This window comes from Mustela putorius, unplaced genomic scaffold (genome assembly GCF_011764305.1).
Source record: "Mustela putorius furo isolate JIRA1106 unplaced genomic scaffold, ASM1176430v1.1 tig00000095_pilon_pilon_pilon, whole genome shotgun sequence".
Lineage (NCBI taxonomy): Eukaryota > Metazoa > Chordata > Mammalia > Carnivora > Mustelidae > Mustela > Mustela putorius.
The window spans coordinates 13,382,126-13,406,393 of NW_025421280.1; the positions used below are offsets into that span (position 1 = coordinate 13,382,126).

Here is a 24,268-nt window from a genome sequence, read left to right on the forward strand (position 1 = left end):
TTGGAATTGAAGCAAGTTTAACCCAGTCTCCCCAGTTCAGAATATCGAGGCTTTCTATTGTTTTGTATTAATGTTAATGTTATTTGGGCAATTTAGCTAGTTTCTATCCAGAAGAAACTGGTGTTCTGAAAAAAGGATGTTTCATGAAGTGAAGCCACCATCCACACTCTCTGTGCCTTCCCCCGTAACAAAGGCTTATTTATGTTAATGGTAATGGAGCTGATGCAGTGCACAGGTATAAATCAGCTCAGCTCAGTAGCCTAATTGAAGGCTCCCTGGAAACCAGGCAGACAACTAGCACAAAGGCAACCTGTGCATATAGCCCAGAAATGGCTTATGTACCTGAAGGTTTGATTCTGTTGTCTCCAGCTGCTTGGCTGTTGGTATCTGTCCAGAGCAACCATTCCTCTTCCCTGAACAATATTTACTTCTCTGATCTCAGCTGTTGTTGCCAAATGTGCCCCAGAGCAAGAATAGCACACAATGATGCTATCTTCTTTCTAGAAATCCTTTGTTATGTCCAAGCTAATGAGCCAACAGCTAAATGGCAAATGCTTTATGAAGACCTGCAAACTTGGACACAGCTTTCCTCCCTGACTGAAGTCATTGTGATGCCAAGCTATTACCTTAATCTGGGATCAGTATAACCAAGGAGAAGTCCCCATCCTCCTCCTTTCCAACAGTGGTATGATGCTGGGGCTCCCATCCTGTCCCAGTGGAGGCAAGTCTACCACCTCCTTAGCCATTCTCAGTTATTCTTCATCAGGGTAAGTACATTCCATATAATTATGGAGTTTCTTACAAAAGCTGGTTGATTAGTGGACTGTACAGAAAACTAACAGGAAGTACAGGACCACTGCTCAGGTCTATGTAGTGTCTTCTGAGAGTGTCAGAGGAGATGTTTCTACAAGAGACCCTGATTGTTCCAAAGCCTACTTTTCTGTGTGATAGGCCTGAAGAACTATGTACCAAAGAAGAGCCTGTGCCAAGGTTTATCAAATTTTAGCCATGTGCTAAACCAGACCCATTGCTTGCTTTTGTAAATAAGGAAATAAGGTTTTATTTGAACATAGCCATGATGTTGTGCCATTTGTGATGGCTTTTGCACTACACCAGCAGAGTTGAGTATTTGTGACACAAATCGCAAACCTGCAGAGCATAAAATACTTACTATCTGGCCCTTTACATAAAGAAAAAAAAATAGAGAAAAAAAAAAGGCTTCCCCATGCCCTATCCTAAAATGGGGATGGAGGGTTTAAACAACGTGCTACAACACCAGCACTATGAGGACAGGGACCATGGTGGTCTGTTCACGTGTGTAGCCCTAGGGTCTCATGGGTAACAGTCACTCAACAGAGGAAAGGTGTTAGACTTCCTCCCAGTCTCTAGAAGTTCCCTTCACATTGGTTCTTCAACTGCCCTCCATCCCCGCCGACAGTAGGAGCAGCATCTGTCTTCAATCTTAATATCTCCGTTTGCATCTTGTTAGGTTAGCCACATGGTATTCTTTACTAAACAAATGTTCTTGAGCCCCTTTAAAGTTCTGGGCACTGGGGCATATTGTGGTGAACAAGCCAGCTCACACCCCGGTCTTCAAAGAAGTTATTCCTGGGGGAAAGACAGACAAAAACAAGTAAACACACAAATATGCCTCATCCCAGAGAGTGAGAGGAAATAAAATAGGGTAATACAATAAAGGTATTTGTGCTGGAGCAAATGAATTTGGGTAGAGGTATCAGAAAAGGCTTCACCGAGGAGAGAACATCGCAGCTGATAACTAAAGGATAAGAGGCAAGTCTGGGGAAACCTAAGGACAGAGAGTCTTCTAAGCAGATTAAATAGTGATGGCAAAAGCCATGGGTCTAAGATGAGCCTGACATGCTCAGGAAATAGACAGGAGGCCAGTGGGCCTGGAGGATTGATGAACAGGCAGAGGGAACTGTGGTTACAGAGGCAGGCAGTAGCCTGGAGGTCTTATATGAGATTAGGGTTGTAGAGTCTTAGAGAAGGAAACGCCATGATCTAAGTTGTCCAAAGATCCCCCAGGCCAGGTTGAAAGAAGGCAGAGGGGCAAGCAAGGGGACCAATTAGGAGGTTATCACAGTGGTTTATGACAGATTATGGTACAGTGGAGGTGAAGAGAAGTGGCCAGCTTTGACAGGATGACTTTAAAATCCAGCAGGCCGATTTTGTTCATGGAGTAGACTAGGAGGGCTCAGAGACTAAGAATTCCTGGTATTTGGCTTGAATAACCAGCAGGATGATTAGTGATATTTACTGGAAAGATTAGCACAGGATGGGAAACTACAAGTCATGTGTTTTCCTTTGGTTATAAGAATTATGAGGTTTTTGCTGCACATGCAAGAACAGTCGTCAGGGAACCTGTTGAATACACAGGGTTGGAACTCATTAGAGAGTTCCAGGCTAGAAATAAATTTGGGAGCCACAGAAATAATGTGTGTGTGTTTTTTTTTTTAATTAACATATAATGTATTATTTGTTTCAGGGGTGCAGGTCTGTGAATCATTAGTGTTACACAATTCACAGCACTCACCATAGCACATACCCTCCCCAGTGCCCATCTCCCAGCCACCCTCTCCCTTCCCCTGCCCCCACCTCCAGCAACCCTCAGTTTGTTTCCTGAGATTTAGAGTCTCTTGTGTTTTGTATCCGTGCCTGGTCCCATCTTGTTTTATTTTTCCCTCCCTTCCCCCCATGAATCCCCATCCTGCCTCTCAAATTCCTCATATCAGAGAGATCATATGATAATTGTCTTTCTCTGATTGACTTATTTTGCTCAGCATAATACCCTTTAGTTCCATCCACGTCATTGCAAATGGCAAGATTTTGTGGTTTTTTGATGGTTGCATAGTATTCCATTGTGTATATATATACCAAATCTTCTTCATCTATTCATCTGTTGATGGACATCTAGGCTCTTTCCATAGTTTGGCTATTGCAGACATTACTGCTATAAACATTCAGGTGCATGTTCCCCTTCGGATCACTACATTTGTATCTTTATGGTAAATACCCAGTAGTGTAATTGCTGAGTCGTAGGGTAGCTCTATTTTCAACTTTTTGAGGAACCTCATGTTGTTTTCCAGAGTGGTTGCACCAGCTTGCTTTTCCACCAACAGTGTAGGAGGGTTCCCCTTCCTCTGCATCCTCGCCAGCATCTGTCATTTCCTGACTTGTTTATTTTAGCCATTCTTACTGGTGTAAGGTGGTTATCTTATTGTGGTTTTGACTTGTATTTCCCCGATGCCAAGTGATGTAGAGCACTTTTTCATGTGTCTGTTGGCTATCTGGATGTCTTCTTTGTAGAGATGTCTGTTCATGTCCTCTGCCCTTTTCTTGATTGGATTATTTGTTCTTTGGGTGTTGAGTTTGATAAATTCGGTATAGATTTTGGATACTAGCCCTTTATCTGGTATGACATTTACAAATATCTTCTCCCATTCTGTCATTTGCCTTTTGGTTTTGTTGACTGTTTCCTGTGCTGTGCAAAAGTTTTGATCTTGATGAAGTCCTAATAGTTCATTTTTGCCCTTACTTCCCTTGCCTTTTGGTGATGTTTCTAGGAAGAAGTTGTTGAGACTGAGGTCAACGAGGTTGCTGGCTGTGTTCTCCTCAAGGATTTTGATGGATTCCTCTCTCACATTGCAGTCTTTCATCCATTTGGAGTCTATTTTTGTGTGTGGTGTAAGGAAATGGTCCAGTTTTATTTATCTGCCTGTGGCTGTCCAACTTTCCCAACACCATTTGTTGAAGAGACTGTCTTTATTCCACTGGACATTCTTCCTGCTTTGTCAAAGATTAGTTGACCCCAGAGTTGAAGGTCCATTTCTGGGCTCTCTTTTCTGTTCCATTGATCTATCTGTCTGTTTTTATGCCAGTACCATACTGTCTTGATGATGACAGCTTTGGAATAGAGCTTGAAGTTCAGAATTGTGGTGCCACCATCTTTGGTTTTCTTTTTCAACATTTCTCTATTCAGGGTCTTTTCTGGTTCTACATAAATTTTAGGATTATTTGTTCCATTTCTTTGAAAAAAAATTGATGGTATTTTGATAGGGATTGCATTAAATGTATAGATTACTCTAGTTAGCATAGACATTTTCACAACGTTTGTTCTTGAACATGGAATGTTTTTCTGTTTGTGTCTTCCTCAATTTCTTTCATGAGTACTTTATAGTTTTCTGAGGACACATACTTTGCCTCTTTGATTAGATTTATTCCTAGGTATCTTATGGTTTTGGGTACAACTGTAAATGGGATTGACTCCTTAATTTCTCTTTCTTCTGTCTTGTTATTGGTGTATAGGAATTCAACTGATTTCTGTGCATTGATTTTATATCCTGACACTTTACTGAATTCCTGTATGAGTTCTAGCAGTTTTGGAGTGGAGTCTTTTTGGGTTTTCCACATAAAGTATCATATCATCTGCAAAGAATGAGAGTTTGACTTCTTCTTTGCCCATATGGATGCCTTTTATTTCTTTTTGTGGTCTGATTGCTGAGGCTAGGACTTCTAGTACTATGTTGAATAGCAGTGGTGATAGTGGACATCCCTGCCATGTTCCTGACCTTAGGGGAAAAGCTCTCAGTTTTTCACCATTGAGAAGGATATTGCTGTGAGTTTTTCATAGATGACTTTTATGATATTGAGGTATGTATCCTCTATCCCTACACTGAGAAAAGAGTTTTGATCAAGAAAGTATGCTCTACTTTGTCAAATGCTTTTCTGCATTATCATATGATTCTTGTTCTTTCTTTTACTAATGTCTTGTATCACATTGATTGATTTGTGGATGTTGAACCAACCTTACAGCCCAGGAATAAATCCCACTTGGTCGTGGTGAATAATTCTTGTAATGTACTGTTGGATCCTCTTGGCTAGTATTTTGGTAAGAATTTTTGTATCCATGTTCATCAGGGATATTGGTCTGTAATTCTCCTTTTTGATGGGGTCTTTGTCTGGCTTTGGGGTCGAGGTAATGCTGGCCTTATGAGTTTGGAAGTTTTTCTTTCATTTCTATTTTTTGGAACAGTTTCAGGAGAATGTGTATTAATTCTTCTTTAAATGTTTGGTGGAGGGTGCCTGGGTGGCTCAGTGGGTTAAAGCCTCTGTCTTTGGCTCAGGTCATGATCTCAGAGTCCTGGGATCAAGCCCCGCATTGTGCTCTCTACTCAGTGGGGAGCCTGTTCCTCCTCTCTCTCTGCCTGCCTCTCTGTCTACTTGTGATCTGTCAAATAAATAAATAAATAAATAAATATCTTTTAAAAAATTATAAAGCCATGGCCCAGAATGACATCTGTGCCTGGGTGGGAAGGGAGTAAAGAAAATTGCTACGAACCACAGGTAGTTGTTTCTAGGTTGGATATGATAATGCAGGAAAACCTTCCAGACAGAGGGCACTACAAATGCAAAGGGCCTGATGTGGACCACCCTTGGAGTACTTGGAAAGCGTGGCTGGAACACAGAGAGCATGGGACAGATGAGAGCAAGATGACGTCGGCCGGGATGGGGGGGGTTAGATTTTATTCTACGTGTGACTGGAGGACAGGGGCCAAAGAATGCCAGTTACGGGGCTTTAGAATATGAACTGTAGAGGAAGGATGCCTGAAATTGTCACTTAGTTCTGCTACTTGTTGGGGCCGTAACCTCTTTGTACTACAGTATTCTCTGTAATATAGGGATGGTACTAGGACCCACCACACAGGGTGGTTTCAAAAAGTAAATGAAATACCGTATGAAATGTGCCTACATCAGTGCCGAGCATAAGATACAGTAAGTGCTCAGTAAATGTCAGCTCTGATTATTGCTGGAGAGAACCAGCAAAAATGGTGTGATCTGACTGACATCCAGGGGAGAGGCGGACCTTTCTTCAAATCCTGTGGAGTCCCCCCTCTTTCCTTGACTTTGCCCTGAGAGACCACCACTGTCTCCACCTCATTCTCTGAGCTGTCAGAGCCCGTCACACCTTCATCTGGCACGTAGCCTGCAAAACTGTGCTGTTATTTTCTCACATCGCTGGGACTGAGGCGTGAGCTCCTCAAGAAAAGGGCCCTGTGTTTCGCCCTGTCCTCCCGTCCCTAATCAGCCTGGGATGGTGATAGTGTGTAGCCATCAGCACCAGTGAAGAGAACAACAGTGGTTGGAATCAGCATGTAGCACCGGGGACTTATGCAAACCACAGCACATTTCCTAGGACAGGTCCAAGTTGTAGCACAGAAGGAGCAGAAACGCTGCGGGACTCCAGCCTGAGGACCTTTAGAAAGCAGCCAGGAGGCGCCAGTTCCCTCAGCTGGGTAGGGGCTGGGGGGTGGGTGCTTCCAGCCCATGTGCAGGCATGGCCCCTCAGCAGGCATCGAGTTTTCAGGCTCATTTACATCCTGTGGATGTGTGCAAAGAGCTGGGCAGGCAATTCAAACTCATTTTCTGAGGTCACAGTGCCAAACTTGGACTGCGTTAGCTTCCAGAACCATTAATGGGGTAATGTGTTCTCTCACCGTGAGTGGGAATCAAAAAGACTTTAATGGGGCTTCGTTAGATCCATCTGTCCATCCATCTCGTCTTCTCCATCCCTCACCACTGGACTTGAGAAACGGGAACACCCCTGACTAATTAGATTTATCCTAATCTCCTTTCTGCCTCGTCAACCCTCTCAGAGGCCATCTGTGGATTTAGAATTCTGACCCTTAAGAATTATGCTAATCAGTCTATTTCTAATTTAAAATGTTCATCTGATGGCCACAGTTTGAAATTTCTTGCTGTGACAAATGGGAACCCATTGTAAGGTTTTGTGCTAATTTTAAACACCCTCATCCTCTCAAGTGCCACATAATAGACCATTTCCAAGAAAATAGTTAGGTGAGGAACATAGGGATTTAGAGCTAGACAGTAAGTAAGAAAGCCAGAATAGTGTGGGGAGAATTTTAATTGTGTGTTTTGGTTTTTTGTTTTCTTTTGTTTTTTAACATGAGTAGGGGATGATTTGCTTTCATTTGTGGACTCAAAAGGAAGGTGCCTGAGCTATTAAATGTGGGGATGGATTGTTTATTTTGGTGGTGCTGCCACTGGTGTGTAAAATGCAGAAGGGAATGAATTCACTGATGTTGGTACCCAGAGGGAGATGATTTAGGAGTTGATCTTCATCAACGCATCCCTAGGGCTTGTGGCCTGGTCATTAGAGGCCAGTATGGAAAATTAAGCAGATTTCTGTGCAGGGAGGTCACCCCAGCATTGTAGTGGTCCAACCCTGGCAGGAGAAAGGGCACCTCCTGACACAGCACAGTGACATTTACCGTAGGCCCTGAATGCCCCCAGACCTTCAGTGGGGTGAATATAAATCATCAGTCCTGGTATTAGGGGGCCTAAACAGAGGGCTCAGTGGAAAGACTGATACTACATTGATTACTTCGTTGAGTGAACAGGGAGTCTTAACTGGGAATGACAGCCCAGAGTGGCACCTCACAAATGTCACAAATCTCTCAGACATTCTTGGATATTGTTAAAAATAGTTTTTGATTCAACAGGCCTTGTATAGCGCTTAAGAATCTGCATTTCTAGCAAGGCCCTAGGTGACAATGGCACTGCTGGTCTAGAGACCACTCTTGGTATAGCAGGAGAAGTTAAGAGATTGGGGAAAAGAAAGAACCAAGTTCAAGTCCTGGCAAATGACTGGTCAGGCAGCCTTGGGCAAAGTACTTTCCTCTGTACCTCTTTTATTCAACTGATACTTACTGAGTTTCCACTCTGCACCAGAAACTGCTCCCAGTGAAGTAGCAGGATCAAGATAGAAACTGTCTCTGCTTCCCTGGGGTTTTTAATTTTGGTGGGGTGACACAAAAGAAAGAAGGTAACAAAGCAAAAAAGTGTAATTATAGCCTGTGATCATTGCTCATGGTGATGGCAAAGATGGTTAATGTTTACTGAAAACCTAGTCCGTACAAAGCCTCAAAGAATTTCACATGCATCAACTGATCGAATCTTTGTATCTGTTCCGTGAGGGAGGTACTCCCATCCCTGTTTCCAGCTGCAGACACTGTGGCACAGGCATGAAGGATCTTACCCAACCTCAGGTGCTGGAAGGGGGGGTGACAACCTGAACCCCTGAACCAGTGCTCTTGATGATAGGCCACGATCTTTTCCTGTAAAGGGCCAGGCAGTAAATATTTTAGGCTCTGCCAGCTGGTCAGTTTCTGTTGCACCTACCTGATTCTGCCCTTGGAGCACGGAAAGTGTCATAGACATCGCACGCACGAGGAGTAAGAGCAACGTGTCCTGATGGAAGTGTGTGTATCGGGGAGCAGGGGGCCTGATTTGCCCCGTCCATTCCAGTTTGCTGACTCCAGATCCTGATTGCTATCCTTCTCATTTTCTAAAGCAGCCCTGTACAATATAAATACAATGTCAGTTAGTTGTGAAATAGAAAACCTTAGAGTAGCCATGATAAATAAATAAATAAATAAATAAATAAATAAATAAATAAATGAAAATTTAAAAAAAACCTTAATATCTCTAACCCGAAATATACAAAATATTATTTTCACAGGTAGCCAGTATAAAATAATATTGAGATAATTCACGTTCTTTTTTTCATGAAGTCTTTTTTTAAAAAGATTTAAGAGTGTGTGTGTGAGAGAGAGCATGCACAAGCAGTGGGGAGGGGCAGAGGAGAGGGAGCCCCGTGCAGGACTCAATCCCAGGAGCCTGGGATCATGACCTGAGCAGAAGGCAGAAGCCTAACTCACTGGCCACCCAGGTGCCCTGCACTAAGTATTCTAAAGGTGGTATGCGTTTTACATGTAGCGTGGGTCTCAGCTCGGACTAGCGATGTTTCAAGTGTCTGGGGGCCACCTGGGGCTGGTGGCAACTGTGCTGGACAAGGCAGTGGTAAAGTGCTGAAGACTCGTCCAGGCTGGAGCCCAAGATTCCATATTCATAAGAGCCCCCAGAGGATATTGGTCAGCAGGGGACTTGGGGTGGGAAGGCTACAGACTGTCCCTCTGAAGGAGGAATGGACCTGAGGGGGCAGGTGATGCAAGGGAGGCCCTGAAGGCTCTTTAAAGTGGTTACATTCAAATGGAAACCCAGAGGCTGAGCAGGACAGAGAAGAACACTGGGAGAAGATGCTCTATTCATGCTCTAGATGTTTTCGATTAAGTCCTCTAATGCATGCAGGCACTGAGCACTGGGTATGTTGTCTTGGGTTTTTGTTCCAATGTAAAGGCAGGCAGATATACAGACTTTGGGAGCCCTTGCCTGCCATTCTTCCCCCAGCCAGCTTCATTCCCCTCTCAGTGCTCCACAGTTGCCCAGATTTCCCTCGTCACAGCACTGTCCATGCTTTTCATAAGTGCCAGGTTGTTTTTTGGGTGGCCCACAGGGTTGTGAATTCTGAGAGGGCAGGCTTGGGGCTTGGCCACTGCTCTGTCTCCAGCTGTGGCCATCTGAGTGCTTGGCAGTGAGGATTGGGTCTTGCAGAATATGTGGCATTCCGTCCAAGGTCCATCTGGGTGTGCACTCCTTGGAAACTTTCCAGGTAGGAGCTCTCCGACTCAACATCAGAGGAGGGAAGTCTTTTGTCAGAGATAGGAAAGAAAGGACTTTGTGTGGTGTGGCGTGTGCTCAGTGGGCACGGCAGCTGAGTCACAGGCTGAGTGGCCTGCAGGTGTGTTCGTGGGGGTTGGCACAGTCAGTCCGTGTGAGTCTGATAGATTTTAGAAGGGGCCGTGGCTCTCCACCCCATGGTATGCAACCCCCAGGCCCAACGTGAAGTGGCTGCCACCTTTCTCAATACCTGTCTCGCCTCCACCCAGGGCTGAAAACGCATGCAGGGTGCTGGGGGAGCCTAAGAGGGAAGGGCAGGTGCTTCTCTCACAGAAGAGCCACCTCACAGGTGAGGCTGGTTCCACCAGAGGAACTCAGGTCTGTTAATGTGGCTCGAGATGTCAACTGGTTGTGGTCCTAACAATGAGCTCCTCCAGTGGTCTTCCTGTCAAGCCTCCCGAAATCCACCCACCCCAGCTCTGCTACGTTACTAGAGGGGCTATCACGCCTCCTTGTCCTGACAGCTTCAGACACCTGTATGGCATTGTCCAGTCTGGAGAGAGACGCGCCACCCAGTGGTCAAGAAGGGCCGGTGCGGGCCCCGGCGGCCTGTGTTTGCATCCCAGCCCTGGGCCTTCTTATGCTAGTCCTCAGACCTCTCTGGGCTCAGCTTCCTCTGCATTCAATGGAGATAGGTAGTGCCACCCTCCCAGGTTAGTAACGAGGAGTCGTGAAGACGGGTAGAGTGCACAAAACAGGGTCCGCAAGCAACAGGCGCTCGCTGTTACTATCAGAAATTGCTTTCACTTGTATTATTGCACATGTTCCTTCCAAAGCCCTTCAGAAAAAGCAGAGCTAGTAGTGGTAGGATTTCCATTTAATAGTATAGGTGATGAAAGGGAGATCCAAGGGGAAGCACTGTGGCTTGCAGGGAGTGCCAGGCATCAAGTTGAGGCCTTCTAAAAATTCACTTAACGTTGACTTCATACTTAACTGGCTCAGGGGGCACTGAGGTACCAGGTGAATAAAGGTGAGCAAAGCACAGTACAGCCCCCCGGGGGAAACAAATGCTTTACAGAAATACGAGCCGGGGTTGGAGGAGAGGAGTTTTCCCAGTCAAGGTGTACCGTGGCACCGTACATGTTTCTGTAACATCATGACATTGCTGGGGTCCTTGGCGACTTAAGTGTAACCATTGTGGTTTTTAAGCTGGGACCCACGATTACCCTCCCCACCCCACCCCCGGGAAGGTTCATGTAAAGATTGTGTTTGTATGCGCATGTTTTTTCCCTAGGGAAAGGAGTCATAGTTTTGATCAGATTCTTAAAGATCTTGACATGCCCCCAGATGGTAAGAACCCCTGTTCTAGAGGAGCTTGGATGTCATTTGTGAAAATTCTCAGTAACGAGCAGCCCGTGTCTTAAGTGTAAGCTTGTACACATACTGATAGATCCCTCAACGCTGCTGGTCGAGGAGGAGAAAGGCAGTTCTTCTAAAGACGCTGCCTTAGTGGCTCTCCTTGCAGCTCCTTTACATTGTTCTTCCATCGAGGCATTACGAGTGGTTTGACCTGAGCCAACCATTTCCATGCTCAGAGCCCCTGTATCTGATCATATGGGGGTGATAGCCTCCAGTTTGCAGATTCCTGGGGGGATTTGGATGGTTTTAGTGTCTTACACACACGTAACAGGCCCTCAGTGCATGTGACGCTTCCTTCCTTTGCCTGGTGTCAAGCTTTCTGTTGGATCATTCCCACGGACATTCTTAGAAAAGTGTCTTCTTTTTTTTTTTTTCCTCCTTCCCATTCCTCTGCTTTCTGTCTTGAACCAAGGTTGCATCTCTTCCCAAAAATTATTCTTAGTCCATGGCTGTGGCCTTTATGGAGCAGGCTTGTCAACTCCTGCTCTTTCCCTCCATTACCGCGTCTTGGGAAAACCTACCTGTCCTTTCCTCTCTGGATCTGTAGATTGAATAGAGTGGCTATTTCATTTGTTGTTTCCTCCTATGCCTTACATAGTGGCAGCTGAACTTTTGGTCTATTATTCTCTTCTGTTCGAAGTGGGAAGAGAAAAAGCTGCGTTGATGCCATCACTATAAGAAAAGACACATTCTGTTTTGTTGCCCTCAGAAGCTAGGAAGTAGAGATTTCTAGCATGCATTTTTCGTTCTAAATGAAAGCAACTGTCTATAGTCTTGGAAACATGTGCCACCTCAGTCTTACTCTTAATGAAGAAGCAATAAAGTGCTCACAGCACATCAGCCACTTCCAAGACCTGTAGCATTGCTTCTCTCCCCACTCCTAGACAAGTAGCTCATGGCTGGGTTGTGGATAAGGTCAAGGGCATGAGCTTGGGACCAGAAGGGCCCCATTGTGGACTCCATCCCTGCTGTGTGACAGCTGTGTGGCCTTGGACACTCTCCATAACTTTTCTGAGCCTCAGTAAGATGGGGAGTAAGGCCGTGCATACCGTATTCATTCGCTAGTGCTGCCATAGCAAAGCAACACCAAGTGGGTGGCTTAAACCCAGTGAAGCAACTGTGTTTTCTCACAATTGTGGAGGTTAGAGGTCTGAAATCAATGTGTCAGCAGGATTGGTCCCTTCTGAGGACTCTGAAGGAGAATTTTTTTTTTATGACTATGCCGGCAAAACCCCACAAGCCAGGACAATCTCTGGCATTTCCTGGCTTGTAGAACCATCTTCCCAGTCTCCGCCTTCAGGTTCACATGGCATTCTTTCTGTGTGCATGGCTGTGTCCAAACTCTCCCACTGCATAAGAACACCAGTGTTACTGCATGAAAGCCCACTCTTACGACTTTATTGAAACTTGATTGCCTCTATAAAGACACACGGTTACATTCTGAGGTACTGGGGGTTCGAAATTGAACCTATCTTTGGGGGGAAAGGAGGACACAACTCGATCTGTAACACATGCCTACCACATAGGGTCTGCAGATGATTAGATGAAATAATCTACAAAAAGGGTTTAACGTAGTGCCTGGCACTTAACAACCCCCAGTACATTGCTTATTATTCATAAAGGAATTTATCATGCCCTAATTTCTCACCTCCAAGTCTTGGAGGTTTTCAGTTTCTTCTGCCTCTCCTTTTTTCTCATTTTTCATCAACTAGAGGGCAAGTGAATGTAAAGGGAAAAGACAAAGCAGAGACCAGTTGAAACATGGAAGGTTCTGCCACTTGACTATCAGAACATTTTAAACTTTAATATTTCCTCAGCCTGAGCTTAAATTAGTAAAAAATAGATTTGTGTGTGTAAAAATACACAGGAACCTACTATTTCAGTCCAGTCTGCATTAATTATTTGAGAAGCTTGTCTTAAATAGCACAATGATTTTATTTGAGGGAAAACTCTGAAACCTAAATAGTTATCAGATGCCCATTAAAAAAAAAAAAATCAAAACTAACTCTGTCTGAGAAAACACGTTATTGGAATCAAATAAGCTGGCGGCATAATCTGCAAATTCCGTGTGTACAGCTATGGTATCTGAAACATAATTATCAAGCTTAAGTTAATTAGACTAATGCTTAGAAAATCTGGCCTGGCAGCCTGTGGTAAGTAATTATATATACTGATTAAAAATGTAATATGCAGCAAACAGAGGCAACGGAAACTCCATTTGACACAGCATGTGCACGTGTACAATTAGGAAGCCACGTAGAAGAATGCCCACAACGAGAAGGAACACGGTAGAAACTGAAAGGCATCATGCCCAGTCTTCTTCAAGATGTTCCCCTCACCCGCTGGAAAATGGGTGGCTGTCACCACAGGGCTGGCCTAGGAAGGGGATGTGGCCATAGGTACTCACTGACCACCCAGAGCATACTCCAGACCATAGTCTCTGCTCTGTGTTCTTTCCATTTCTCTCAAGCTTCTCCTTCAAAGGATGATTAGGTGTCAGACAACAGAGGTCCTCTTCCTTGGTGATTTTCCAGGCTTTGAAATGAGGAAATTGTCATTCATTATGGGTCACAGAGAAGGTAAGGATGCTGCTCTCTGTGCAGACAATAAACACACTTTTCGTTTGCCCTTCTGCTTGCTGTTTGGCTTTCTCTCACTATTTTTGAAAGAGGGAAGAAATGCCACTGGGGATCCATGTGCAAAGACTAAGGACCCTCAACATTTGGCTATCTCCTCAGATTCATCCTAAGTTTACTGTTGCACAAAATGTTTGATTAAGAAAATGTGGTTAAATTTCAGATTGATGAGGGCTACCAAGAAATCTTGTTGGTTCTGTATCGTTCTTACAATGTATCTCTGTTCCTGCATTAGTATTAGAACAATTGTTTGGGAAAACATAATCAAACCCTTCTCTGAGGACTGAGGGTAGCTATACCTGTGTCACCCTTCTGAGTATCTGTTATGGTTGGCTGGGCAGGAAGTATTTAGTGAACACCTACTGTGCACCCAGCTCTGGTTTTATAAGGTCTTCACTAAGGTGTTCGATTGAACCATGTGACGTTCTTTTAAAGGTTACGGGAAGATTGAATATTGGCAATAGACATGGTTTTGCCCTCATAGGAGGTATAATCTAGTGGGTAAGGTATTTACAACACAGTTACATGTCCTCAGACGGAACACATCAAAGGACTGCCTGGGCCAGCCTTGAGGGAGGAAGGGGAAGAAATGTCTTCCTTATACAGAATAGTATGTGCAGAGGACTGGTGGTCAAACGAGGCAGCTTGTTGAAAGAGCCACTCTCGCTTAAACAGGGTAGGCACAGAGGCTGCAGAAGGTTGAGAGAGGGAGTGACATGGTCACTAAGGGCCTATCATACTAAGAAAGCTTGTTGAAGGCCAGTTAACTCAGGACCAGAGCATTTGATAGCAAGGGTTGGAAGACTGCCTTGGGCCATAATCTAGAATTTAATTTATACTTTTTAAGTAAGAGAGGCCCCAATATATCATCCTTCCACTGTGATGTTCTGCTTCAAAATCTAGATTCAAGTCACTTCTATTCGATTTCATTGAGGATCCTTTTTAGTAGAGAAACAGGCCAAGGCTTTCATCTAAGACTGCAGAAAAGACCCCCACAATTCACTTAATCTTCCTGGGCCTTTTTTTCCTTTTCTCTAAAATGGGGACAGCAGTATTATGCTTCTGTCTACCCCAAAGTGGATCCAATGAGATTCTGCTTGAAAAGTGCTTTAATTTAGACACTTGACCTTAGTCCCCATTGTTGAGCAGACTCAGATACTGTTCTACGAGGGCCTGCAGCTTTAGGGAATGGCCCTGGAGACCCAGCCACCTGCGAGCCACAGGGTCACATCTCTAATCTTAACTTCCTCACCTGAAAAAGGAGAAGACAGCACGAGGGCTGTTCAATAAGGGTTAAATGCAATTGTCTCTGTACCAATACTTGGTGTCTGGCACTTAGTGCATGTTCAGTAAAAATCCTTTAATAATAACAATATAATTATACCGTTACTGTTCTTGGGCTCCCTTCCTTTGATGTTTTCACTTCCCTAGAGCAGAAGTTCCCTGGCATTGGACCAAGAACATCTTTCCTTTGGCCAGGGGTCCATTTTCCCTGCAACAGTATTTGTTCCTTGTGATTTAGTTGCTATTTGGCTGGAGGATTAAGTCCAGAATCTGACTCCCTTTATAAGTTGAAGAGTCTTCTCTCTACCCAAGGCCCAAATAACTACTTGCAAAGTGAAAAAAACAGTCCATCAACAGGTCTTTTTGTTTGTTTTTTGTTTTTGTTTTGCTCCTGGAATGACAAATATTTGGTATTTTATAATTCTTTAATTTTGGCATCTGGTACATACAGTCTGAGTAACCCTACAGGGACACTCATAGATCTTGGACTGGTAACTTGGCTACGATGCTTCAATCAAATGTCAATGAACTAGACCGTTATTGCCAAAATCAAAAATTAAAGAGGGAGAGGAGCATTAGAAATTAATGGCTTTTTTCAACATCTTGTCTGTGTTTCCTACCCAAATAGCAGTCAGCTTACTACTTCTTGCCCCCAACGTGGGAAACAGAAAGGGCAACAGGCTGCAACACCTGTCCAATACAGTCCTGGTCTGAGAATCAGCACGAAGAAAAGAACTAAAAGAGATAATGAAATGTAGAAAGCCTGTGAAATTTATATCACCACTGCAGACATGTTTATTAAAACCCAGGCGAGTATTACTTTTGCTTCGGAAATAGGACATAAGAGGAAATTTATGGAGAGGAGAATGTTTGGATGACTATCTCGCAGACATAAAGCTCTTAAGGCAGAGCAGTTTTAATTAAGAACAGCATCCTGTGTGAAGTGTTACACCCAAAATAGATCCTAAGGGGGATTCAGTGAAGGGATACATCAATTTCAGACATCTGGAATCCAATTAATAACTTCAGTGCTCTTACATAGCAAATGCTACTATGCTGTAATTCTAACCGAGGTTCTCCAAATGGGAGCTGGATTTCCATAGGGAGGGAAATTGCAGTCATCCTATGGCATAAACTGCATGTTGCCCAAGGATGCCCAAGTTTGTTTTCATTCGTGGCCTCCGTTGATGAAGTTCCACTGAACAACTGGGTATCTGCAAGCCCATCACTCAGTACAAAAGCTACGATATTGATGCCCCACACCTAACCGCACAATGAGCCCACACCCCACCCTTCCCCCCCACAGTTACCCATCACCCTGAATCTCATGGTCTCATTGCTTCACTTCTTTTTACATAGTTTTAGGCATCTCTGTGCATTTTTTAAAAAGGATGTATTTTTAAGTTACTTTTTAACTTTATTTAAAAAAAAAAAATCCTGCTGCATATTATCTTTTAGAAGTTATTGTTTCCTTCATTATATGTTAAGATTTGTCCATAGGGGCTAATTGTCTCTTTCAAACAATTTTTTGATCACTGTATAATGTTCCATTATGTGAATATATCACAGTTTATTCATCTACTTTCTGAAGAACGCTGGTCACCTCCAGTTTTTGGCTGTTTTAATTAGAGCTGCTTTGAACATTCTCAGACATGTGAGAAACTTTTCTCTCGAGTATATACCTGGGGATAGTACTGGCAGGTCGCAGGGTGTTGTGAATGTCAGCTTTAGGAGATCAAGCCAAACCATCTTCCGAAGAGGGTGTTGCAACAGTGCAGGTGCTCTCACCTGCACTGCCATGGGGATCCCGAGGGTCTCCAGGCCGTGGAATCACAAGATTTAGGTGTAGCTCAAATTCTTCAACATTTGAAAGTGGTATTTGTATGTGAACTTGATCTCGTGCTGTGTGACCGAAGCTAAGACATAAAGCTGAAGCTGAGATATATGTGCAGAGGTTGGGGAAGGGAGAATCAGACTTAGGCTTCTTGGTACTGACCCTCGTCAGTCGGGGTCCTGTTGTCTCAGGGCAGGGTAAAATCTCAAGCCAGTGTGTGAGTACTCCTTGGATATTTGGACTGGAGAACTGTAAATATTGGCTTCAGACCCTGATTCTAGGAACAAGCATTTTTCAAATATTTATTTCTGGGACTTTAAACAGATACCTGAAATTTTAAGAAGCTACTTTAAGGCATTTTGATCTTTTATCCTTTAAAAAGCAACCAGGCTCCTTTAAACCCCTGAGCAACACTGAGGTGAGATTAATTAAAAGATTAGGACTCTTAAAAGATTTTTATGGGTTTTTCATTCACAAACGTATAACTCCTAACAATGACATTTAAAATCAAGCCATATATAGATGTACATACATACATATATACACACACATATATACATGAGTCAAGCCTGAATTTTCATACAAAATTTATATAAATAGTGTATCAATAAATGTCAGTATAAATCCCAGGCTTGGCGCTTTCTATAGTACCTCTTGAGCATCTCAGTAATAAATAAATGAGAAGTTAGATGCACAGCAGGAAGCTGGAAAAGGTGAAGGTATCTCTTTTCTAGCCTGATGCTTCGAAATAATCCCAAGCCTGGCATTGCATTTTAAGTGTTCGCTGTGGTGAAGCTGTTATGTGTGTATGTTTGCAGTTGGCTTACATCTGTTTTTTGTACTGATTTCTGGATTATGGTCACTTATAGGGTATATAAAATGAGCAGTTGAGCCTGTAACAAGGAAATCTCAGTTTTTTTCAAGTATTCTGGTTATTTATTTATTTTTTTTTTAAGGCATTTGAAATCCTTTGTGACAAAGATCTGCTGTCACGCATGGTAAGCTTAGCGTTTCAGCAGCATCTAAGGCTTTACGTCTTCATTAAAGGAGGTTTTTAAATGAAATAGAGAAAGGCATTCGGGAAAGGTTGGCTCCTAATTTATTTGTGCAACTCACACCGCCAGGCTTTGAAGGGCACTGGCAGGGCTCCAGGAGAAGTGAATGGGCTTGTGAATAACAGAGGGCATGTTACTTTCAATGGGCATGTAGCAGCTTTGTGGGGTGTGGCTTCATAACCAGAGGCAGAATGATTACCTTGTGAAAAGAAGAAATTCATGACCAGTCCAGGGGAGTGGTGAGCACCCTTGGAATATAGATTTTATGTTCGTCATTTTTCATCTGCCAACATGGGGGTCCCGGTGCCAGGCACCAGGCCAGATGGCATTGGCGTAGCCCTTCTAGCTCTGCCAAACATATGGTGAACATTCAGAAAGCCACTTTCGAGGTCAGTCTGTGTCCTTGCTGCTCCAAGGTGGTAACTGCTTGTGCAAATAGCTTGCCGCTTGCTTGCTTTTCCATGGAAAATTCCCTATCAGGAGGTCTTGGTATTAATAACAGGTAGAGGCCCAATAAGCAGAACTCAAGCCACAATGTGGCCTTGTCCTATCTCAGAGGGAAAGCTGGGCCCAGCGAGTCCAGCTAGCCTCTCTACCTTCAGCTCACGGAGTCTGGACTTTGCACATACTTGATTAGTATTCTTCAGAGCCCAGCAAAAATAGGTGCCCAGCCAGCATGATGTGATGGAATGAGCCAATCCCTCAGGTAGCACTTGTGTATCTAGTGCTAAAGGGAAGGGGACTAGCCCCTTCTTTAACCATTTCCTCTTTCTGCTTCTGTCACTGGTCCTGAGCCAGTGCACAGATCGCACACATACTGCTGTGCTTCCACTGGGTCTGAGCCCTTGCTGATCCTTCTCAAGCCTCCTTGTCACTTCAACAGAGCAGTCTATCCTGCCCACACTGTCTAATGTACTTCTGTTATTTCCCTGGGAGGGTAGTAACCGATTTGATTACTTCCTAATTATCTGCTTTTTCTCCTCAAATGTAAGCCTCTCGAGGGCACTAAACCTTGTCCAGCTTGCTCACCATCGCACAGGGTAATACCATGTCATAGACATATTACCATGATTTGTTGAGTAATTTAATGAGTTCTGCAGAGAAATGAGCTTCTAATGCTTGGGGTGGCGGGTGCTGGATTGTGCATCCCCCACTCCATAAACCTCTTTGGTTTCTCCCGATGGGTTTTATCTTGAGGGCTTAGGGGTTGCTCCCTGCGGCAGCGTGCTGAGCAGGACTCTGAGGCTGTGTCTATGGCGGTATGCTTCAGGCTGTGTGTCTGCTTACCTTCCTGCAGTATAGACGCTCCAGGCGGTCACCTCAAGGAGAGCTCTCTTGCCTGGGCTGGGCTTCTAAAGATTCTGCAAGGGACCTGTAGAAAAAGAAGCCATATTGTAGCAGGAGCAAATATAAAGCAAAACGTTCAGGAGATTCAAAAGAAACCAGAAACTGGCCCCTCGCCTTTTCTCTTTCCTCATTCTGAGTACGAAAGCTGACATCACTCTGGGAAGAAAGGAGAACACTCTCTGTCAAACACCAATATCCAAGACACGGTGGTGGGAAGGCTTGCGGAACATGGCTGGCCAAGGAAATTGCTTTTTTGTTGTTGTTGTTAGGAAATTGCTTTTTGAATAAATGTTTCCTTTTCCAAAGTTTTGTTTCATCATGAAACTCCCTTTCAGAAGGAGTTTCATTTCATTTCTCGGTGAGCGTGTTTCTAGAAACAGGAGGCCTGAGGAAATCAAACTGGTAGAAATCTCTAGTCCCTGTTGCTTCACCAATTTCCTACCCATTAAAAAGCCAGTAAAGCTCCAATACAATGGAGCCTGGGGTGAGAGGTCGGGGATTAGTGATTATTTACCGAAAACTTGCCTGAGATGCATTTGCCCCCCTCAGAAGAGGCTCCCCAGCCTGATCCTGGTTTGAAGGTAGATCTGTGCTTGCAACTTCAGTTTTCTTCTCTGGGCTGCTCTATCACCTTTCTTAACCATAGGAAAGTCACCAAGAATTTACAGGATGGATCCAAGAGTACACGAGGAGCCCACCAATCGTATTTCTGATCCAGACAACTACTGTTCCTCATTAGCCATGTGATGTTGATTGAGTGATTCAAGTGTCTAGGAGACTGATGTTTCATCCAGAAAATGGGAATGATGAACTTATATAGGTACTATGTTGGGAGGGAAAACACCCTTAACCAACGCTTCTTGAAAACATACTGGGCGTCAGACTCCTCACGGCTTAGTAAGGAGATGGTCAGGATGTTACTGTCATTTGGTGATTTCTATCACACACATGAGAACTGGACAGGAAGTTTTCTACCAAATTAACTATTGGTGAGGGCTTATTATAATGGAAATACCAAGAACTGTTGGGTGAGCCTACTAATTTCTCTGCTGAGTCCCGGTAATCACTTGCCATCATGGGATTGGCAGCTGAAATTCCCAGCCCGACTGAGGCAGGATCACGCTCATTCCTTAGGATCATGAGGCTCACTGTGGTAAGCCCTCAGGAAGATTTCAGTTCTGCGGTGTCCTAAAAATAAGAAGTTGGGTTTGTATTTTACTCTGTCTATGCTAATGATTCTCCAGTGTAGTGACCCCCATATCAACACCCCCAGCAGCCCCTCAAGGCTCACTTCCTTAGCCCTGTTCCTCAACCACCCTGATGCCATGTTGTAAGAATGTTCTAATGGTGGCTGGCCAGGAGGCAGCACGGCAGATGCAGGAGGCCCTGTCTGGGGTCCCCTTTCTCAAATGTATGTTTCAGGTTAGCCTTACCGATTTTGCCTCTGATAAGACAAGACTGCTCTTTTGTTTTCATTGAAATCAACCATATAAGACCAAGAGCAGAAGTCTCCCTTTGCTGAGCTGCTCCTAACAAGCTTCTGATGGCAAACGGCAAATTACAATGTCTAACCAATTACAGCCACTTCATGATCGCAGGCATGTGCTCCACCAAACCTGACTGCCCACCCTAGTTTGTACAGGTTTTATAGGGTGCCTGGGATACTCTGAAGACCATTCACAGTATAGTCTATTGAGTAATAGCTGGTCCAAATTGTGACGCTGGCAAAGTCTCATTTGCTGCTTTGGCAATCGGCTTGACAATGTGATACTTTAATGTATAATTGGATAAGCAATTGGGTTCTGTTATAGTACAGTGGTTTGGCATAATTACTTTCCAGTGCTGTGATTTTCTAGTTAATAAATACTTTTGGGGGTTACAAATTCTTAAACATCAACACTCTATACCCCTTGAAAGTAGGGTGCCATTAATTAATATAAGAGCTTATTTCAGCATTTTGGCCTCATTGGCAGCACTAAAAACAAAACAAAATAAAAACCAAAAAATCTCCTGCTTTAACTCATGCAAGTTAGGCTTAAGTCAAAGTGTGGGCAACTAATCAAATGATGAATGCTCTGTTGACTACCTGGATTTCTCTCCATCAGGGCAATAAATAGGGCTTTGGAAACTTCACAGTGAATAAGAGGAAACCAGATGTCACTGGGTTGCACTTAGAGATCTCACCATGTGGCCATCAGTCCAGAGTAAGAATGGAGGCAGTTAACATATTTTTGCACAAAGAAATATTGGAAGAACCTCAGGTTTCTAAGAAAACACAAGTGGCTGCCCAAGTTTGGCAGCACAGACTTGTTATTATTTTGCATCAAATGAAAGCAAGAGGGTATTCATTAGGACCCCAAGAAAGGCCTAAGTGGGTGACCATCTGCTCAATAACCAGCATGTAGAGAAAGGGTGTTTGGTGTTTGGGGGAGGAAATGTGTGCTCAGAGAATGCTGGCTGTGTGTGTGACAGAGTGAGAAAACATCCAGAATCATGAAATGTAACTCAAGTTGGCCTAAATGGTCCAAGAAGCCTTCTTGGGGAGTTTGGGAAGTGTGTGACTGAGGAGAGGCGCATACCGGGCCGGACAGGAAGGATTTTTATGCCGGTTCAGAGCAGAGTGGGCACGGGAGACAACTTCCATGTTGCTTTACAAAGGGCCCAGAAGGAACCTGTCAGAAAAAGGTCTGCCTGCTCCAGGCAAGCACTGAGCCCCCGTCTCTAATTCCAGATGTCGCCACCAAGTCACCACCACACTGGTGCACGGGGCACCTGCGCTCCCTCTGTCCCCACCACCACCTCCTCGACCACGTCCATGCCTGCCCAACTCCCATGGTTTCTGGTCCGGCTGCCGCAGGAGCCAGAAGCTCAAACTCCTTCTCCAGCAAGGCCACTCTACGAAAAACTGTTGGAAGCTTTTAACTCTCCTGCTTCCAACCCTTTAATGTCTTCTTTGCAGCAAAAATAAAATCCACATTTCTCAGCCATCCCTATGAGCTGCAAATGATCTACCATGTCCCTTACATTTCTAGTCACTCAACCAAGATTCCTTTTTCCTCAGAGCTCTGCACTTCGGCTCTGTGTGAAATACCCCTTCTCCCTCCTCCTTGCTTCAGGGGTTTCTAGCCATTGTTCCCATCTCAGCTTCACCGGCACTTTTCTGGGGAAGCCTTCCTCCCCAAAACCCTCCCCACCCTTCCTCTGTCTCTACAGATCTTAAGGCACGGGTCGTTCTTCAGTGCTCTTAGAATATTAAATTATTTTGACTTTCAAGATCTGTTTAAAAAAAAAAAAATTCTGAAGCATTTTCCAGTTCAGCCCAATAGAAACAACCACATCCCCATTCTAGAAGGTCCACGTTTTAGCCTCACATTTTCAGTGACTTCCCTCCTCTCAGCTGAACCTCCGACCTCTGGACCATCTTTCAAGGTTAATGCCATGCTTAATGCTGTATTTCTGACACAGTTTTACTTAATCTATTTTTTTAAATCGACCCCTTACCTTAAATAAATTTACTTGAAAAGGAAACTTGAGATGACATCATAAATGGGAGAAAACCCTCAAAATAAATGTGATCTAAACAAAAGAATCTTATTAAATTCTAGCTAGAGTCTGGATGGTTCCCCTGTGTCTCTTAGAGGTCATGTTGGTCCCATGTTAAGGACATGCTAGCACGGAGGCTTTCTTTTTGATTAATCAAAAGGGTTGGAAGACAATTGAAAATGGAATAACTTTCAGAAGGATTCAAAACTATTTGTGGCTTTGAATCATAGACTAGAGGCCATCTTCGGGGCCATGGAGTTATCTTCCCCATCTTTAAACCATGGGATGTTGAGGCTTCTCAACCTGGCAACTAAGGTTCAGTTCTCTTGACCCCTCTGATCGATGGTCAGGTATGGCCACATCAGGATTCTTTGGGAAAGAGGGATGCACATAGTCGGCAAACTTGAACATTATGTGTCTGCTGAAGCTGTTGTCATTGTCCGGAATAACCTTGTCCTTAAAATCCCACCACCTTCTTTTGAGCCCAGGTCAAACCCCAATTTTGTAAAGTCAACCCAGGACCCCCTCCTGGGTATTCTGAGAGCACCATAGCAGAAGTTCTCGCCCGGCCCAGTCCTTATACCAGACTGACTTGTATTAAATTACATATGTATAAATCTGGTCTGCCCTGTAAGGTGGTAAGACCCCAGAAGGCACAGATTTTTGGCTTCTTCATCTTTATAGTTAGTGTAAGACCCACAGCAGTGCCTGGGATATATCATGTGCTCAACAAATGCTTGCAGGCTAAGTTGAAAGTAGAGGCAAAGAATCAGATCTGAAAAAAAAATTATAGATTTACTTCCCTATTTCTTGATATTATTTCCCTTTCAAGACTTTATATAAACACCTGTCTGAACACAGCCATCAACCCATAAGAAATAGTTTAAGCTTTCTGCTCTTTATGTTGTTTTACAAAACTAATAACAATGAAATATATTAATGTACTTTACAACAACACCCAAGTTTATATGCAGCCACTTGCTTCTTTAAGAAGTGATATTAAATTGTTTCTCCCCCCATACCCTACCCACTGAAGACAATTTTGCATTTTACTACAGGTTAGTTCTGAGTTCTGAAAAACATTTAAATTATGGTGCATCATTCTTCCCACTGTATTCCATTACAGAGCTATAAAAAAAGTCAATAGCCAAGGCAGTTTGAGCATTACATCAGGGAATTAATCTTTACCCCACATACCTCCCGATAGCATGCTCAATGCCCGGGAAGGAGCAGAATGTCACCATTGATGCCTATCAGTACTTCAGTCAGAAATCCTGTTAACACTACCTTCCCCAAAACCATTTCAGGCAGATAAAGTGGAATGACTGCAGATACATTCTTTTAATCTCTTTTCACAGCTATATAGAAATAGAATGCTCTTCCAGGAGCCATCACAGACTTCACTCTGTTGAATGTGAATAAAGACTTTTTGGTTCAAATTTTTGCAAACTTTGTAACTTAGGTGAGCACTTTTCCTGCAAAGAACCAAGTGCCTGTGAAAACAATGTCATCTGTTCAACAATTTCCCTATTGCGTGGAGAGAAGGAGAGCGATGTGCTGGGGTGCTAAGCATTTTCATGGCCATTTAACTT

General features: G+C 43.8%; 1 protein-coding gene and 1 long non-coding RNA gene across 3 annotated transcripts in view; one reads left to right on the forward strand and one right to left on the reverse strand.

Annotated features, from left to right (window-relative positions):
• FHIT (fragile histidine triad diadenosine triphosphatase) overlaps positions 1-24,268 on the forward strand; it is a 1,433,622-nt gene that overhangs the window by 1,379,875 nt on the left and 29,479 nt on the right. The window lies entirely within an intron of this gene.
• LOC106005089 lies at positions 1,016-19,360 on the reverse strand. Its single transcript, XR_001178247.2, has 3 exons — positions 19,074-19,360; positions 8,221-8,397; positions 1,016-1,608 (listed from the first exon to the last, which is right to left on the reverse strand). It is a non-coding gene; the product is annotated as an uncharacterized LOC106005089 (long non-coding RNA).